Raw genomic sequence first — 7,012 nt, 5'->3', positions numbered from 1 at the left:
GTTGGGGGGGGGGGTGTATCTCATCTTAAATGTCTCCTTTTTCTTCTCTCTCCCTCCTGCTGTCGGCGTCGCTGCAGTGAAATCCTCCCCGTCTCTCTCCTCCGGCTCTCTGTCCGTCCAACTGGTTCTGGTCTTGGATCTTTGGGTCGTCCAGATTGTCCCTCAGTCGATGTCCATGTTGTCCACAGATGAAACAAGCGTCACCAGTTCAGAGTGGTGTCTTCTCCTCTCCTGTTTATCTTTTCTTTCTCTATGCTGATGCTGGACAGCAGACCAGCAGAGGTTGTTAAAGTTCAGTCACACAGTTTCAGTCCAAATGTCCAACAGGAGACCTGACAGTTGTACCCTGGATGGAAATGTTTAATCAGTTCTCTGGGGTCAAACATTAAAATTAGGATCAACAGACACTTCAGTGCCTGGAGGTGATGAAGGTTTTCTTCATTTTTCTGATCTTCTTAATCCACTGGATCTACTGGATCACTTTCATCAGCTGGTGGTGTGAGAGGGACATCAACTGGTCCATGGGAGGACAGGGTGGAGGTCAGAGGTCAGATGTACCTTAGGCAGAGGGAAGAAGAAGAAGACAATATAAATCGATTTGGGTTCATTTTGTTGTTTTTCTAGATGGAGGCCTATAATTTATAGACTAAAGATTCATGTTCAGAAATAGAAGCATTTCCATTTGTTTAGCATTTTTCTGTCTTTTTATTCATTTTCTCTCTTTTATCCAACTTTCCAAACTTTCCTTGTGTTTCTCCAGATCAACTAGACTCTTTGTTTCTGGTTTCTTTGCCTCAGTTCATTTCCTCTGTTTCTGATTCTCTTTCTCTTCCTTTCAAAACAATCAGCTTCAATGAAGCACCAGCAGAAAAAAAGACACTTTTCATCCATTCATTCACACCATGTAGACGTTTTACTTAATATTTCATAATTATATAGTGAAACAATTCACCCTGAGGAGGAGAAAAGTCCGGGGAACCACTCAGACCAATTTTTCTGAATAAGTGGGATTTTATCGTTAGACTGCAAACGTCTTCACAGAATCCAACCAATCAGCTTTGTGGTCGCTCTGTCTCCTCATCCTTTCAGAGGCTCTTTATTTCTGAAAAAGGTCTTTAGGATTCTCTAAAGTTTGGTTCCCTGAATTTACAAACCAAAACTCTAGTAAATACCTGCTTTATTCTCCGATAAGGACTTTAACTAGGACTCATCCTAGAACCTGTGGTTCCATCAAAACTCTATGAAGGTTTTTCTTTATCTTTCCAAGAAAAACAATAAAATCTCTAAAAGTTCTCAGTTTCTTCAAGAAAATAATCTCCCTCCAGCATGTGGTGAAGAACAGCTGGAAAACAGCTGGAAAACAGCTGCATGTGTAAATAATGAGTCTGGAACAAGCTGCCACCTCTCTGCTGCTTGATAGACTCTGACTTTAAATTCAGGTTGATGATTGAAATGAAATTTCAACCTGGATCAGCAGAACCTCCTCAGCTGATTCTGGTTTTAACCAGAGACTGTCCTCACTCTGCTCACCACACTGACATCATGATCAATGATTATATAGGAGCTTTAGGAATAATCTGCATTAGAACAATGTGTGGTTTCAGCTACAGTAGTGTGGTGATGTTAAGGATTGTGGTTTAGTTTAGTTTTTCTGATTATTTCCTGTTTGTATTTATATTCTGACCAGTTACTGCAGCAGGAATCAACCAGCTGCTCTTTTCTCTGGACACTTTTTTCCTCATGACTCCATCATGAAACATTTTCATCAGAACTTCTCTCCTGTCTTATGAAGATTCATCAACCTGCCTCTGATTTTACAGCAAAGCTTCTGCTGCTCTGAAAGAAGAAACTACAAACCAGGTGAGCCATCATATGATCACTTATGCAACATTTATAACACTTTGACTTTGAACTCTTGTTGTTCAGGTGAAAGTCCAGTTCTGTTGAGTCTCTGTACAGGTGTCGCATTCTCCTGCGGTTTCTCCTGTGGTTCTGTTGGGTTTTGGTCTGTTGTTCAGATGTTTGTCTTCAACTCTTTGGACAGTTTGAACAAACTGTAAGTGTGTTTTGTTTCTACATGAAGTTTATCAACAGAAACTTTTCTACTTGTTTCTGTTCTGACATTTTGAGAAAATGTTCACATTTAAATTCAGCTCAAAATTTCATCTCTGCTGTTTGAAAGTTAATCTACAGAATTATTAAATTATTGATAAATTGGAAGAGAAACATGATGAACAGATTGATGTTTCTTTATTTTATTCTCTAAACAAATTAATTCATTATTTTATTTCCAGAAATCAAACTCCAGACTAACTATTAATGTCAAACACAACAGTTTCTTGCTGCTTTCTTTCAAAATGAAAAATTATTCTTAAAATGGGTTATTGATGAACTGGAACCAATCAAAATGATGACCAGCTGATGTTTCACTGTTTTCTTCTCTGAACTGATTCATGTTTTATTTCCTTGTACTGAACTCTAGTCTCCACCATTAATGTCAGCAACAGTTTCCTGTTGCTTCCTTTCAAAATAAAATATTATTAAAATGGGTTTGATTCAGTCAGATGATTAAATAGTTCATTTTTAATGGAGCAAATAATCCAGTAGTACAAATTACTAATTGTGAACTATAAGACTTGTTCAGCTTGAATTAATGAATGTAAATGTTGCTCCATTTCTCCATCTAGTGGACTGATAGTAGAAGTGCAGCAGCTGATGGCAGCTTCCTCTGCCTCTCTGCTGTCTGACTGCATTCACCTGACACTGATATGAAGCAGAGAAGAAGAGCCAATCAGAGGAGGAGCAGCTGATCTTTTTCCAGCACTAATGATGTAAAGGATGATCAGAGTTGATGTGCAGATGAATGATGTGTGTTTCCTCTGCAGGTGAAGCTAGAAAGTGTGTGTGAGCTGATGTGGATTCAGCAGCATGGATCAGTGTGAGGACAGAGAGGAGGGAGTCCCTCCCTCTAAAACCACTCTGTGTGGGGAAGATGAGAGCCAGAGCAAAGGTCAGAGGTGAGGTCACCATCTCTAACTGTCCACAGCCCTTTTCACACAGCGTTCACTATATCAGGCCAGAACAGACGTGGTGATGAAGCTGCTGCTGCTCCTCTTTGCTGATTAAGTTTTAATCATCATGTTTCTGTCAGGATCCATCAGAGACTCAAACCAGAACCAGAACCAGAACCAGAACCCAGCTGTGTGTCCTTTAAGAGCGACAGATCAAAGGTTGCAATCATTAACTTTAAATCTCCTGGATCTCCACCATCAGAGAGGTGAGCTGTATCTAATTTCTGTAACTCTGGAAACTGAACCAGTAAGAACTCAGATATTTCCAGTTATATTTCCAGAGGTTTGATCCATTATCTACAGAAATCAGCTGCTCTGTTCTCATGAAAACACCTTCATATCTTTATCTCTGGATGTTGATGATGATGTTCTGTTGCTTCCTGGCTCCATGTCAGACTAACAGTGGATCACATTTCCACTGGGAAATACCTGGTAAAGCCATTTTGGTCCATCAGGACTTGGTTCCTGTGTGCATTGTGAGAGCAGTTCAGCAGGGAAGGAAAGCTTCATGATGTGGTTGGTGAGATCTGCTGGAACTCAACCAAACTGAACTGATGTGGACCATCAGAGGTTCTGCTGGTTCTTAATGGGATCAGCAGGAACATTAAATCTTTACAACTACTTAGATCACATGGTTCACTGCTCACATCCAGATATCACTTCATGGACCTTCTGATTGTCTCTGTGTGGACAGATACAATGTGAGCTCACTGGCTTCCAGGGATCTACAGGATCCATTTTATAATCCTCTCTATAGGATCCAGTAGAGGATCCCATGTGGACACATTTACATATTTCAGACCTCCTCCATGTCCACATCACCTCAGATCTAGTCATCAGAACCTGATGGTTGTCCCACACTGTCCTGAAGACCTGTGTGGACAGAGTCTTCACTTCCACTGTTCCCAAGCTCTGGGAAACTGTCTCCACCAGCATCAGATCTGCTGACAGTTTGGACTGTTTGAAGTCCAAGTTCACCATTAACTTAAAAATAATCTTTTGGGTTACTGGCCTACATCCCTGTAGTTCATCTTCCTCTTTCTCTTTCTAAATTCTTTATATTGTCTTGATGTGATGTTCTGTTTTTATGCTTTAAAATGCTTTAAAACAGGGGTGTCAACATCCAGTCCTCGAGGGCTGGTGTCCTGCAACTTTTAGATGTCCCTCTGCTGCACCACTTGAATAGAATAATTAGGTCATTAAGGCTTTGGAGAACTTGTCTACACAATGAGGAGGTAATTAAACCATTTCATTTCAGTGTTTTGTACCTGTGGCACATCCTTAAAAACAGTAGGCCAGTGGCTCTTGAGGACTGGAGTTTGACACCCCTGTTTTAAAATCTTAAAGCAAAAAAACGAAAACTGTGATTTTCTCTGTGAATACTGTTGAATTAATATTTCCTGACTTCCTAGTTGTTCCTGGTTCCTCCACAGAGTGGACCAGCAGAGCTCAGAGGTTCCCAGTGGTCCATCTGTCCAGAAGCATCTATTGGACTCTGTATTTATGGTCTGTTCATGAACAGCATTTAATTTTTCATGGGTTCTGTTCACGGTCATCTCCATGCTGGACTTTGTAAAGTATAGGACTGTCAGTCCGTCTTGGTGTTTGGCTCCGTGATTTATTTCAGCCTGATATTTCCTGTATATGTCATTCTGTTCCAGCTGCTTGAGGACAAAATTATCACTTTTGTGAAGAATGAGTTGAAGAAGATCCAGAAATTACTGAGTGCAGATGATCCAGGATTCTCAGAGAGTCAGAGAGATGATGAGGTGATGGAAGGTGATGATGAAGAGCAGAGGAGGAGCAACAGAGAGACAGTGATGAAGATCACACTGAACTTCCTGAGGATGATGAAGCAGGAGGAGCTGGCTGACCGTCTGCAGAGCAGTAAGAGGATTTTTACAAAGATTTAACCTGATGGATAAATCAGACATTTACTGATGTTTCAAATTTATTCAAATCATCATCAGAAGATAATTTTTTGTTCCTAATTTTACTTTTTATGTTTACTTAGACCGTCTTGCTCCAGTTTGTCAACATCAACTTAAATCTGGTCTGAAGAAGAAGTTCCAGTCTATGTTTGAGGGAATTGCTAAAGCAGGAAGTCCAACCCTTCTGAACCAGATCTACACAGAGCTCTACATCACAGAGGGAGGGACTGAGAGGTCAATGATGAACATGAGGTCAGACAGATTGAAACAGCATCCAGGAAACCACACAGACCAGAAACAACAATCAGACAAGAAGACATCTTTAAAGTCCGACCTGGAAGAGATCAACCAATCAGAACCGTGATGACAAAGGGAGTGGCTGGCATTGGGAAAACAGTCCTAACACAGAAGTTCACTCTGGACTGGGCTGAAGACAAAGCCCACCAGAACATCCAGTTCATATTTCCATTCACCTTCAGAGAGCTGAATGTGCTGAAAGAGAAAAAGTTCAGCTTGGTGGAACTTGTTCATCATTTCTTTATTGAAACCAAAGAAATCTGCAGCTATGAACACTTCCAGGTTCTGTTCATCTTTGATGGCTTGGATGAGAGTCGACTTCCACTGGACTTCCACAACAAGGAGATCCTGACTGATGCTACAGAGTCCACCTCAGTGGATGTTCTGCTGACAAACCTCATCAGGGGGAAACTGCTTCCCTCTGCTCTCCTCTGGATAACCACACGACCTGCAGCAGCCAATCAGATCCCTCCTCAGTGTGTTGGCATGGTGACAGAGGTCAGAGGGTTCAATGACCCTCAGAAGGAGGAGTACTTCAGGAAGAGATTCAGAGATGAGGAGCAGGCCAGCAGGATCATCTCCCACATGAAGACATCACGAAGCCTCCACATCATGTGCCACATCCCAGGCTTACTGCTGGATCACTGCTACAGTTCTGGAGGATGTGTTGGAGACCAGAGAGGGAGGAGAGCTGCCCAGAACCCTGACTGAGATGTACAATCCACTTTGGTGGTTCAGACAAAGTGAAGAAGGTCAAGTATGATGGAGGAGCTGAAACAGATCAACACTGGAGTCCAGAGAGCAGGAAGATGATTGAGTCTCTGGGAAAACTGGCTTTTGATCAGCTGCAGAAAGGAAACCTGATCTTCTATGAATCAGACCTGACAGAGTGTGGCATCGATATCAGAGCAGCCTCAGTGTACTCAGGAGTGTTCACACAGATCTTTAAAGAGGAGAGAGGTCTGTACCAGGACTGTTCTGCTTCGTCCATCTGAGTGTTCAGGAGTTTCTAGCTGCTCTTCATGTTCATCGGACCTTCATCAACTCTGGTGTCAACCTGATGAAAGAATCACAAACATCTAAGAAATCTTCACGATTTAATAAACCTAAACTAAAGTCTCTCCATCAGAGAGCTGTTGACCAGGCCTTACAGAGTCCAAATGGACACCTGGACTTGTTCCTCCGTTTCCTCCTGGGACTTTCACTGCAGACCAATCAGAGACTCCTACAAGGTCTGCTGACACAGACAGGAAGTAGATCACAGACCAATCAGGAAACAGTTCAGTACATCAAGGAGAAGATCAGTGAGAATGTGTCTGCAGAGAAAAGCATCAATCTGTTCCACTGTCTGAATGAACTGAATGATCGTTCTCTAGTGGAGGAGATCCAACAGTCTCTGAGTTCAGGAAGTCTCTCCACAGATAAACTGTCTCCTGCTCAGTGGTCAGCTCTGGGTTTCATCTTAGTGTCATCAGGAAAAGATCTGGATGTGTTTGACCTGAAGAAATACTCTGCTTCAGAGGAGGTTCTTCTGAGGCTGCTGCCAGTGGTTAAAGCCTCCAACAAAGCTTTGTAAGGACACACATTGTTACTTGCAGTTATTTTTTGATAGAGATCTGCTATTGAAGAGGTAAATATATGTCCATTTTTGACTTTATATATTGCTGCATTGTTTCTTCAAAGTGCCCCACTTGTGGAGATCTAGCGATTTCC

The 7,012-nt window shown here is 41.8% G+C and overlaps 1 long non-coding RNA gene across 1 annotated transcript; it reads left to right on the top strand.

The window, feature by feature from the left end:
• The first annotated feature begins 1,979 nt into the window (after window positions 1-1,979).
• LOC129352042 (uncharacterized) lies at window positions 1,980-3,205 on the top strand. The gene is made up of 3 exons (XR_008604841.1): window positions 1,980-2,056; window positions 2,886-3,017; window positions 3,152-3,205. It is a non-coding gene; the product is annotated as an uncharacterized LOC129352042 (long non-coding RNA).
• The last annotated feature ends 3,807 nt before the right edge of the window (window positions 3,206-7,012 follow it).

This window comes from Poeciliopsis prolifica, unplaced genomic scaffold (assembly GCF_027474105.1).
Source record: "Poeciliopsis prolifica strain line A6 unplaced genomic scaffold, Auburn_PproV2 SCAFFOLD071, whole genome shotgun sequence".
Classification (NCBI taxonomy): domain Eukaryota; kingdom Metazoa; phylum Chordata; class Actinopteri; order Cyprinodontiformes; family Poeciliidae; genus Poeciliopsis; species Poeciliopsis prolifica.
The sequence above is the reverse complement of the archived record's forward strand: the minus strand, read 5'-3'. Positions and strand labels throughout refer to the sequence as shown.